Genomic DNA, 12258 nt, shown 5'->3' on the forward strand with positions numbered 1-12258 from the left:
GTTCCCTCATCCGTAAAATGGGGATTGAGACTATGAGCCCCTCATGTGACGGACTGTGTCCGATCCGAATTGTTTATATCCATCTCGGTGCTTAGTATGGTACCCGGCACAAGTCACTTTACTTCTCTGTGCCTCAGTGACCTCATCTGTAAAATGGGGATTAAGACAGTGAGCCCCACGTGGGCCAACCTGATCACCTTGTAACCTCTCCAGTGCTTATAACAGTGCTTTGCGCATAGTAAGTGCTTAATAAATGCTATTATTATTATCAGTAGTAGTAGTAGGATTAGTATTATTATGTCTCCCCCCCTCCGCTCGACTGTAAGTCCGTTGCCCATTGCGGGCAGGGATGGTCTCTCTTTATTGCTATATCGTACTTTCCAAGAACTTAGTACAATGCTCGGCACACAGTAACTGCTCAAAAATTTGAATAAATGAATGAACATATCCAAAATATACTCATTCCACAATGAAGTTTGTTTAATTGTCTTTCCTTCCCCACCACTCTTTTCACTCACTCTCTCATTGTATCTGAAGCAGGCCTCTATGTTTGCCACACCCAGTGGAGTTTATTTTACTTCCCTGAGTTAAGAGGAAATGCTTGTAAGGTAACTATATAGTGTGAGGGGAGAAGTGGAAAAGCAGAGAAGCAGAGAATAAGTGTGGCTCAGTGGAAAGAGCATGGGCTTTGGAGTCAGAGGTCATGGGTTCAAATCCCAGCTCCACCAATTGTCAGCTGTGTGACTTTGGTCAAGTCACTTAATTTCTCTGTGCTTCAGTTACCTCATCTGTAAAATGGGAATTAAGACTGTGAGCCCCACGTGGGACAATCTGATCACCTTGTAACCTCCCCAGCGCTTAAAGAACAGTGCTTTGCACATAGTAAGCGCTTAATAAATGCCATAAAATAGTGGCTTCCTTCTCTCTCTTTCCGTTCTCCCATCCAGCCTGGTTTGCTCAACAGGGCAAGAAATTACCCCAAACTCTAAATGCAGCCACAGTCTGGTTTGATAGTTAATGGGTATTCGAAGGGGAGGTGTCCTTTGTCCACTTAAATATGTACTTCCCTCACCTCCCTCCTCCATGCAGGAAAATGAGGTAATTTGGAAAGGCACTAGCCGGCTGTAGCCCCAACAATAATATTCTCCAAAATCCACCTGGACAGGTCGCTCTAACATGTGCCACTTCCCTATCTAACCCTTATAATGAATAAATAGAAGTTCATCTGATAAAGACCATAGCACCAAATTCTCTTGATGACCAAACATATTTTTCATGTTCAGAATAGTGCGCATTATTTTTAACTTTAATTAGGGCAAATTAAAACTACAATCAAATACTGGCAAGCCAAATAAACACAAAATTTAAATTACATCAACCCCACCTCCTCTTCTAAAGTCTAAAGGGACTTTGTATGCTTGTGACTAAGGCAGCCCTGGGAATACAGTTAATGTAGCAAATGAAATACAACTGGTTGCATCCAGTTGCGATCCATCTGGAGTTCTTTCCTCTTCTTTCCAGAGGTAAGTAGGGGTTTGATTGGGATTTTGATTGTCAGAATAAAAGATGAAGTATAATGATGGGATTTATAGGGGAGTACTATATCAAACAGATTCACATGAATTCAAATGAAGTTGCAGAACAACCTCTTAGTTTCTTGATGTCCCAACTCTTAATCTATAAGAAGTACTGTTAGGAAACTGTTATTTCATTTTTCATGGCAAGAAATCTACACCCTTTCCTTTCCAACCAAACTGCTACCATGTTAATCCAAGCACTTATCCTATACTGCCTTGATTACTGCATCAGCCTCCTTGCTGACTTTCCTGCTGCCTGTCATCCCCACTACAGTCCATACTTCACTTTGCCCCCAGACCATTTTTCTACAAAAATATTCAGTCCACGTTTCCCCATTTTTCAACTTCCAGTGACTGCCCATCTACTTCCACATCAAACAGAAACTCCATTCCATAGGCTTTAAAGCACTCAATCACCTTGTCCCCTCCTAACTGATAATTCTGATAATTGAATAGCCCAAAGCAAGATGACATCTAATAATAATAATAATAATGATAATAATAATAATAATAATAATAATAATGACATTTTATTAAGCACTTAGTATGTGTGATGCACTGTTTTAAGTGCTGGGGAGGTTACAAGGTGATCACTTTGTCCCACATGGGGCTCACAGTCTTCATCCCCATTTTACAGATGAGGTAACAAGGCACAGAGAAGTTGTAACCTGCCCAAAGTCACACAGCTGACAAGTGGAGGACCCGGGGTTTGAACCCATGATCTCTGACTCCAAAGCCCAGGCTCTTTCCACTTAGCTACACTGCTTCCCGTGCTCTGTGTGGTTGCGATCCCATTGTTGAACCCCTTGACTCATAGCCTGAGGAACAAAGATATTTTGGTTTGTCCTCAGAAAAACGGATGATATAAAATTGTTTTCCTAATATAGTTTATTATTTTTTCATAGACTCTCTGAAAATAGCTTGGAAACGTTTGTATGAATAGAGATGAAAATGCAGATCCATGAGATTTTATTAAAGAAAAATTGAAAGGTTTTAGCAGTAGATTGGCTGATAATAGTGAGAAATGTCCATTTTGCTCTTGGTCTGGGAGCCCAGGTTTCTAGGACTTGCTAAGATTTGAAAGGGAAATCAATCAATTGATTGATGATATTTAATTGGGTGCCTACAACATACAGAGTGCTAAGCTTGTAATTGGATTTCTCAAATTGAACCTAATAAACAATTTGTAATACTCTTCATAAAACTGCTCTAATATCTCTCATAGCTGTGCCTCCTTTGAGCACCTTCCACCTCGGAGTGAAAATGCCAGGGATAGACACAGTGAAAATAAGCGGACATTGTTGCTTTTCTAAAGGAGGTTGCAATCTAGGTTGGGAGAAGACAGGGACATGGAAAGGTTCAACTCTTAAAAGCTAGCGAAGTGCCTAAAAACCCCAAATAAGCCAATAGCAACAAATGAGATACAAAGCACTCAGTAAATATGATTAATTAATTGATCCAAGCACAAGCACAAACAGCTAGCAGCCTTCCCTGGAGCTAAAGGTGATTCAATGCAGGCCAGCATTCTAACCAGAATTGAAGTATACTTTCCTCTCATATCCTCGGCAAATAACCTTCTTGGTTACCAGTTAAAAATATCACAGCGTTTTGAGGATGCTTATTCTCATCCCTTCCATGATCTTAAGGGTATTCATTTTGTTGTTAATTCTGAGAATAACATTGGGGATAGCATTGTGCTTTTGGGATTCAGTCCCAGTGCAACACAGAACCTAATATACCCATTTCTGGGTGGTTCCCTTTCAATCTTCTTAGACCTTGAGGTGAAATAAAAAAATATTAATTATAATAATGTTTTTTGTTAAGCCCTTACTATTTGTCAGGCACTGTACTAAGTGCTGGGCTGCATACAAGAAAATCAGGTTGAGCACAGTCCCTGTCACATGGATGGCTCACAGTCTTAATCCCCATTTTAAAGATGAGCCACAGCGAAGTGAAAATACTTACCCAAGGTCACACAGCAGATCAGTGATGGAGCTGGGATTGGAATAATATTGATAATAATTACGATATTGCCTGTCCAATTGTTTTGTTTCATTTTGTTTTCTGTCTCCCCCTTTCATGACTATGAGCCCTTTATTGGATAGGGATTGTCTCTATTAGTTGCCGAATTGTACTTTCCAACACTTAGTGTACTGCTTTGCACACAGTAAGTGCTTAATAAATACACTTGAATGAATGAACGAGTATTTGTTCAGCATTTATATGTGCCAGGCATTGCACTAAATGCTGAGATGGATACAAACAAATCGGGTTGGACACAGTCCCTGTCCCACATAGTGCTCACACTTTCAATTCCCATTTTAAAGACGGGATAACTGAGGCACAGAGAAATGAAGTGACTTACCCAAGGTCACATAGCTGACAAGTGGCGGAGCTGGAATTAGAACCCATGACCATTTGACTTCAAGGCTTGTGCTCTATCCACTACACCATGCTGCCTTGCAATGAGTCAGGCAGGGTCTGTAAATTGCCAGAAATCAATCTATTAGGCTTATTTTAATTGTTTAAGATGCCTAATTGATCCATTGGATGAGGTTTTTCCTACAACTAATGCATGCGTAAATCAAATGAATAGAAATGCTGACTGTGTGCTAGATAGGTTTGGGAATCTATTGATAAATAATGTAGTCAAGGGAATGAATTCAAAGGGCAATGCTCCAATCGCGTTGATTGCAAGTTGCCTTAATCATGTTTACCAAAGCAGGGAGTACATGTAATTGTCCATGGGTTTCTCAATTATTTCAACAAAATATCTACAATCTTAGGGAGTTGAATTATGCAACGCTGAGGTAATTCAATTCCATTGAACCTGGAGGCAAAGCTCATAAAGTCCACAGTGAGAATCAGATTAGCTAAGGGCCCCTGGGAACCAAATAAATGGGAAAGAAAAAGAGAAGAAGGTACAGGAACTAAGAGATATGGACAATAGAATGCAATGATGCAGGAACCATAAACATTCCAAGTCATACTACTCCTCTAAGACTTTTTACTTGGAGAAACTGGAATTTATTTCATGTCATTCATTATTCCTGAAATGGGAGAAATTTATTTATGGAACCAGGAAACTGAACATGTTACTTAATTTGTTCCTCTGACAATGCAGGGCCTCACTTAAAACTATCCCTGACAGAAAAACAAGTGATGCTATTGTTAAATATTTCCAGTGGGGAGAAATTGTCCACTTATGTAATGCATAAATACCTTCAGGAAATTGAAACTGGTAATCATGAAGGGTATTTTGTTGGGCCCAGTGATGAGGGTTCCCCTCTCAGGGAAGCTCCTGGAGAGTTTCCAGTACTCCACCAGTCTTGGCCACAGGAGGGAGAGTCAAGTAGAGGCCTATACATTCAATTCCTAGCTTGGGCAGTGGCTAGCGAGTAGAAGGCAATCTGCTACTTAATAATCATTTGCATATAGCTATAATTCTATTTATTCTGATGGTTTTGACACCTATCTACTTGTTTTGTTTTGTTGACTGTCTCACCCTTCTAGACTGTGAGTCCGTTATTGGGTAGGGACCGTCTCTATATATTGCCAACATGTATTTCCCAATCACCTAGTACAGTGCTCTGCACACAGTAAACACTCAATAAATACGACTGACTGAATGAATGAATGCTACAAGTCAAAACTCACCCATGCTGGGCAACAGCGGCATGTGAGAGAGTGGAGGAAGGACACTCAAGTTTACTGCATAGAAGGTGGAAATGGTAAACCACTTCTTTATTTTTACCCAGGAAACTGTATGGATACACTACCAAAACGATTGGAGATGGAGAGCAGGGCATCCTGGGAGAGATGTGTCCGTGGTGTCACTATGGGTCAGAAACGACTCGATGGCATTAGACAAGGTGTTCAGGGTTGGAATCATGTATACCTATTCCAGTGTACTCTCCCAAGCACTTAATAGAGAGACTGCACTCAATGAATACCACTGATTGATTGATTATAACTTTATCTTGCTTTCTAAAGTCATTTTTTGTTATCTGGACTTTAATGATTTTTTTTCTACTACAGTGTCTCCTTTTTAAAAAAACTGCATTCTTTTTGAAAAATTTCCTATGAGTTGTGGATACCCTTCTGTACTTCTTAATGTGTTTTAATTAAGTCTCCAGTTTCAGCTCCCAAAAAAGAATTCATTCTTTTTGGATTGACAAATGATCCATTGGCCCAGATCACCCTCTTTGGGCTGTTTCTAGTGACCTACATGATCACCCTTATTTTAATTATTATTAACATTATTTTTCTCTTAGCCACTTGTCCTTCACAGATGTGTGTAAGTCCTCAACCACCACTTCTAAGTTACTTGAGAACAAACTTTTGGAGATGAAATAATTTCATATATGGAGTGTGCTGTCTAATTCTTTATCAATAATATCTTTGGACCAGCTAAATGCTCTCTTTTGATCATGATGGCATGTGATCAGTATGTAGTCAGCTGCCCCCGCTAGCTTATCCAATGACTACGTCTAAGAGATTGCATGTCCTTAGGCTAGTAGTCATATTTAGGAAATTTGTTAATAAATAAATCAATCATGTTTGTTAAGTGGTTACTATGCACAGAACAGCATATTAGGGAATTTTATTTATTTATATTAATCTTCAGCAGACCCAATGTTATCATCATTTATTTCTGTGATTTCCCCACCTTATTGATGCTTCCCTGCTCTCGCAAGACATTTACTAAAATAATTCCTTTAGTTTTAGAGGCCCTTATAATTCTACCCACTCTGGGGAACTCAGTTGCTTTTTCTTTTAGATCCTTTTGGCCAGTCTCAGAATTAAATTATCTGAGGGGTTGAAAATCCTTCAACTCCTGTGCCTCTCATTTGAACATAGTCACCCTATCGTATGGGTCTTCAAGCTACCAGGAAGGGCCCTGGGCACATAAATCAATCAATCAATCAATCGTATTTATTGAGTGCTTACTGTGTGCAGAGCACTGTACTAAGCGCTTGGGAAGTACAAGTTGGAAACATATAGAGACAGTCCCTACCCAACAGTGGGCTCACAGTCTAGAAGTCTATTTTAGGCTCCATCCCTCATTATAAAATCTTTCATAGTGCATGCATGACGTTTTCGGAACTGATTCAGGTTCTTTCCATATTTCTCTCTGGTGTGTATGCTTGTGGTGGACAGAAAATGTGTCCGTTATATTGTTGTATTGTACTCTCCCAAGCACTTAGTTCAATACCCTGTACACAGTAAGTGTTCAAGTATTAATGATAATAAGAGTAATAATAATATTTATTGCATTTGTTAAGCACTTAATATGTGCCAGGCACTCTTCTAAGCACTGGGGTAGACACAAAATAGTCGGATTGGTCACAGTCCCACATAGGGCTCAGAGTTTTAATCAGTATTTTACAGACGAGGCAACTGAGGGACAGAGAAGTGACATGACTAGCCCAAGTTCACACGGCAGACAACTGGCAGAGGCGGGATTAGAACCCATGGCCTTCTGACTTCCAGGCCCATGTTCTAACCACTTCACAATGCTGCTTTACAATTAATATGATTCATTCACTCAGTCGTATTTATTTAGGGTTTACCGTGTGCACAACACTTTACTAAGCTCTGGGAAGAGTACAATACAACAATAAACAGACACATTGCCCACAGCCAATTTACAGTCTAGAGGTGGGGAGATGGACTTTAATATAAATAAATACATTTCAGATATGTACATAAATTCTGTGGAGCTGGTAGGGGGGTAGAACAAAGGGCAAGTCAGGGGGATGCAGAAGGAAGTGGGAGACAAGGAAAGGGGGGCTTAGTCAGGATAAATCCTCCTGAATCTAATTAACATACCTTTCAGTAGAGATAAATGTTTAAGGGAATTAGTCAAATAATTACCACGTTGATCTCTCATTTAATGAAAAGTCCCCTTTTGTCTCAACAGAATCTATTTCTAGAATACCTCATGGCTGGCAGAAACCACAGCACCGTTACGGAATTCATTATTTTGGGGTTAACCGGCGATGCCACCCTTCGGGCTGTCCTCTTTGTGACATTCCTCGGGATCTATATGGTGACCTCACTGGGAAATCTCAGCAACATCATGTTAATTAGGGGCAGTTCCAAACTTTATACCCCAATGTACTTCTTCCTCAGTCATTTGGCTGCTGCTGTTGGTATTCCTTCTGTGTGACACCAGGAATGCTTGGGGGCTTCTTGGCTGATCTCTACACCATGCCTTTGGCTGACTGTGTTGTTCAGGTATTTTACATAGTGACGTTTGGAACAGCCGAGTGCTTCCTGCCGGCTGCTATGACTTATGACCGATACATAGCTGTGTGTAGCCCACTGCTCTACTCTGTCAAAATGTCCGACAAATTATGCATCCTTCTGGTAGTTGTTTCCTACATAGGTGGTTTTGTGAATGCTTGGACATTTACCAGTTGCTTATTAAATAAAAAATTCTGTGGACCTAATCAGATAAACCACTTTTTCTGTGATTTGTCACCTTTACTGAAACTTTCTTGTTCGGACATTTCGGTTATTAAAATCAGTCTTTCTGTCTCCTCAGGGTCAATAATAGTGTTCACCATGCTTGTCATAGTCATTTCTTATGTATATATTGTCTTGGAAATCCTGAGGATGAACTCAAAGGAAGGGAAGCACAAAGCTTTCTCCATATTCACCTCCCACCTCAACTGCTTTCACACTGCACTATGGGGCCATCACTTCCACTCATGTGGTGCCCAAATCCAGTTACTCCATAGAGCAGGACAAAGTGGTGTCTGTGCTCTACCCCATTATGATCCCCATGCTGAATCCTCTGATCTATAGCCTGAGGAACAGGGTGTTCAAGAGGCCCTAAAAAGGTGATTGATAAGAAAAGGATTTCCTTAACTATAATGATACATTGACACCGTTGTAATGAGGGATTCATAAAGAAGTAAAATATCCAGGGTTGCTTTTTTGACTTTTGCTGATGAGCTTTTTAATCATTCATACTCAATCGAATGTCTCTTCATATCTCCCTCCTATCCCCAATGAAGGCCTAGAATCTATCCAAATTCAAGTAGAGCTTCAGGACATGAAGTTATGGAAAAAGTCAGATTTTAATAATGTTGAAAATTCACCCAAATATCTCTGAACCTTAAACTATTCTCATCACCACTGTCATTGCCACAATCCTGAGAAGAATAAGGAGTAACAGCACAGTTTGTAGAATCCTGGGAAAATGAAACATGCTTCAGTTGTAGACTTTAGTGAACTGTAAATGTTTTTATGACCTGAGTTTGAGGTGCAACTGTCAATGAAGAATTGTACTATGAATCGAACCTCGTGTCAACCAATAATAAAAATATATTCTGATGTCTAGAGAATTACAGTTAATGTGGACATCAAACAGTCTTGTTAGTAAAATTTTTCTCTTCTCTGAATTGTAGAAGATTGAGTCAGGTTTAACATAGCCCCAGTGGCAGACTGGCAAAGATGACTCCATTAACATACTGTATGAACGTGTTTTTTTGGTCCACCTACTCTTCTCACTCAAATAATTCCTTTACCTTTAGAGCCCCTTACAATTCTATCCACTCTGGGAGACCCTTTGCTTTATCTTACATATCCTGTTGCCCAGTCTCAGAATAAAATCATCTGAGGGACAAAGAAAAGTCTTCAAAACCTGTGGCTCGCATTTGACCACAGTCAGACTCCATCCTGTGTGTCTTCAACTACTGCCCCATCTACTATTCTCATTCAGAAAATGTTGCCTCAGGGAACACATTAACTCCTCTGCAGTCCTGGACTCTCAATTGCTTTCTGATCTCATGTCTCTTCCTGCTTCCAGAACACCTCCAAATGGTAACCCGCTGTCACTTTGAACTTAACTGCTCATCTCCCCTCTTAAACCTTTTCCTCTTCTTATCTTTCCAATGATTATCAGCTCCACCTTCATCATCCTTGCCCCATAAATCTGTAACCTTGGTGTCCATGCTATTTCCTCTCCACCTTTCTAGCCACAACCTTGAGTCAAGCCTTCTTCATCTTCTGGCTGGATTGCCAACTGCTTCTTTACTTGTCACCTTTCATTCAAATCTCTTCCCTCTTCAATTTAAACTACATTTAGTTGATCAGATCATCAACTTCAGACAACATCACTCTCTTTCCCCAAAACCTTTAGCGGTTACCTATTTCTACTAATAATTGGATTTAGGATTTTCCATTCATCCATTCATTCATTCAAATGCATTTATTGAGCACTTACTGTGTGCAGAGAACTGTACTAAGCGCTTGGGAAGTATAAGTTGGCAACATATAGAGACGGTCCCTACCCAACAGTGGGCTTACAGTCTAGAAGGGGGAGATAGATAATAAAACAAAACACATTAGCTAAATGAAATAAATAGAATAAATATGCACAAATAAAATAAATAAATAGAGTAATAAATACGTACAAACATGTGTACATATATACAGGTGCAGTGGGGAGGGGAGGAGGTAAGGCGGGGGGGTGGGGGGAGGAGGGGGAGAGGAAGCAGGGGGCTCAGTCTGGGAAGGCCTCCTGGAGGAGGTGAGCTCTCAGTAGGGCTTTGAAAGGAGGAAGAGAGCTAGCTTGGCGGGTGTGCTGAGGGAGGGCATTCCAGGCCAGGGGGATGACGTGGGCCGGGGGTAGACGGCGGGACAGGTGAGAACGAGGCACAGTGAGGAGATTAGCGGCAGAGGAGTGGAGGGTGCGGGCTGGGTTGTAGAAGGAGAGAAGGGAGGTGAGGTAGGAGGGGGCGAGGTGACGGAGAGCCTTGAAGCCGCGGGTGAGGAGTTTTTGCCTGATGCGTAAGTTTCCACCAGTTTTCTCCCTGCTATCTACCTGCTATCTTCCCTTACTACAACCCAGCTCACACTTTCCTCTTCCTAACCCCTAAGCTAACTTTCTCACTGTTCCTTGTTCATGACTGTCCAATTTCTGACCCATTATTTATAACTTTCCCTCATGCATATCCCCTCAAATCCGTCAAAGGATGTTATTAGTCTACTGATACATTTCTCCTGCTTAAGGCAATCCTCATTTTATGTATTGGCCACCTTAGTACTTATCTGAATACCTGTTTACGTTTAATAATTGCCTACTTTTCAATATTCTTACTTAGACTGTTGTTCTTTTGCTTATTGTTCGCCCCATTAAATTGTAAACTCAGTGATGGCAGGGCCCCCTTTTACTCTATCATACGTTTCCAAGTGCTTAGTGCAGAGCACAGAGAAGATGTTCAATAAGCGCCCTGGATGATGAAGTTTGGCTCCCATTAAAACCCAGGTTTGATATCCAAGTGTTATATCAGTTTTCCCAGTGATATTGCTCAGAAATAAATGGGAAGAGCAAGTCGTAAACAATGACATCCCCAGCCTTGCCTGTGATTCACGTGATGACTGCCCTCTTCACTGGATAATAAAGGAGATGACTGTACATTGAAAGAATGTGACGAAACAACATATTGACTGCATACCTGATAGGGCAACCAGGCCTGCAAGAGATCTTTCAGACTACAGATTGAAAGATACCACCTAGCTGTGTGGTTTGAATACCACAGTCACACATACCGAAAGTTAGTTTGTTACTATCTTCATTGGAGGAGCTATCTATAATTTACTTTCGTGTCTGTTTCCCACAATAGATTTTAAATTTATCCCATCCCCAGAGCACGTATGTACATATCCTTATACTCTGCTATCTCTCCAATCGGCAATTTCTATTAATGTCTGTCTCCCCCTGTAATAATAAAATAAATAATAATACCGTTGGTATTTTTTAAGCACTATGTGTCAAGCACTGTTCTAAGGTCTGGGGGAGATACAAGGTACTCAGTTTGTCCCAGGTGGGGCTCATAGGCTTCATCCCCAATTCACAGATGAGGTAACTGAGGCACAGAGAAGTTAAGTGACTTGCCCAATGTCACACAGCTGACAAGTGGCAGAGTGGGGAATAGAACCCATGATCTCTGTCTCCCAAGCCTATGCTCTTTCTACTGAGCCACGCTGCTTCTCTGTAGACTGTAAACTCCTCGTGGGCAGGGATTGGGTCTATTCTATTATTATTATCATTATTGTTATTACTATATTTGTTAAGCACTTACTACATATCAAAGACTGTACTAAACATTGGGTTAGATATAAATTAATCTCGGTGGACACAATCTATGTCCAATGTGGAGCTCACAGTCCTAATATTCTATTGTATTGAGCTCCCCTAAGTTCTTAGTACAGTCTGTGCACACGGTAAGGGCACAGTAAATATAATTGATTGATTGTAGACCCTATAATATAATGAAAAGTAGCTTTTGCTTGAGGCAGAAGGAGAGAATTCACTTTTGAAAGGTTTTGAGGAAAGGAGCGATGTGCTCAGCCACATTTCCCAAAAATAATCCAGGCAGTCTTGTGGAGTCTGGTTCAGAAAGGGAGAGTTGCTGGAGGCAAGGAGACCACCGATGAGGTTGAGACGATATTCCAATGGTGACATGATTTATGTTAAATCCGAGGAATGGCTTGTGCGAGTAGAGCTGAATGGGTACATCCATGAGATATTTTAAAGGAAAAATTGACAGATTTGAGCCATACGTTTTCTGTAAGAATAATGGTGAGACTTTCCTATAAATTCTGAATCTGAGCGCCCATGATGCTAGAACCCAGTGAGATACGATGGGGAAATCAATCAATACAT

The 12258-nt window shown here is 40.7% G+C and overlaps 1 pseudogene; it reads left to right on the forward strand.

The window, feature by feature from the left end:
• The first annotated feature begins 1475 nt into the window (after window positions 1-1475).
• Window positions 1476-8470, forward strand: LOC119924207 (annotated as a pseudogene).
• Window positions 8471-12258: the final 3788 nt, after the last annotated feature.

The sequence above is a fragment of the Tachyglossus aculeatus genome, unplaced genomic scaffold, assembly GCF_015852505.1.
Source record: "Tachyglossus aculeatus isolate mTacAcu1 unplaced genomic scaffold, mTacAcu1.pri scaffold_87_arrow_ctg1, whole genome shotgun sequence".
NCBI lineage: Eukaryota > Metazoa > Chordata > Mammalia > Monotremata > Tachyglossidae > Tachyglossus > Tachyglossus aculeatus.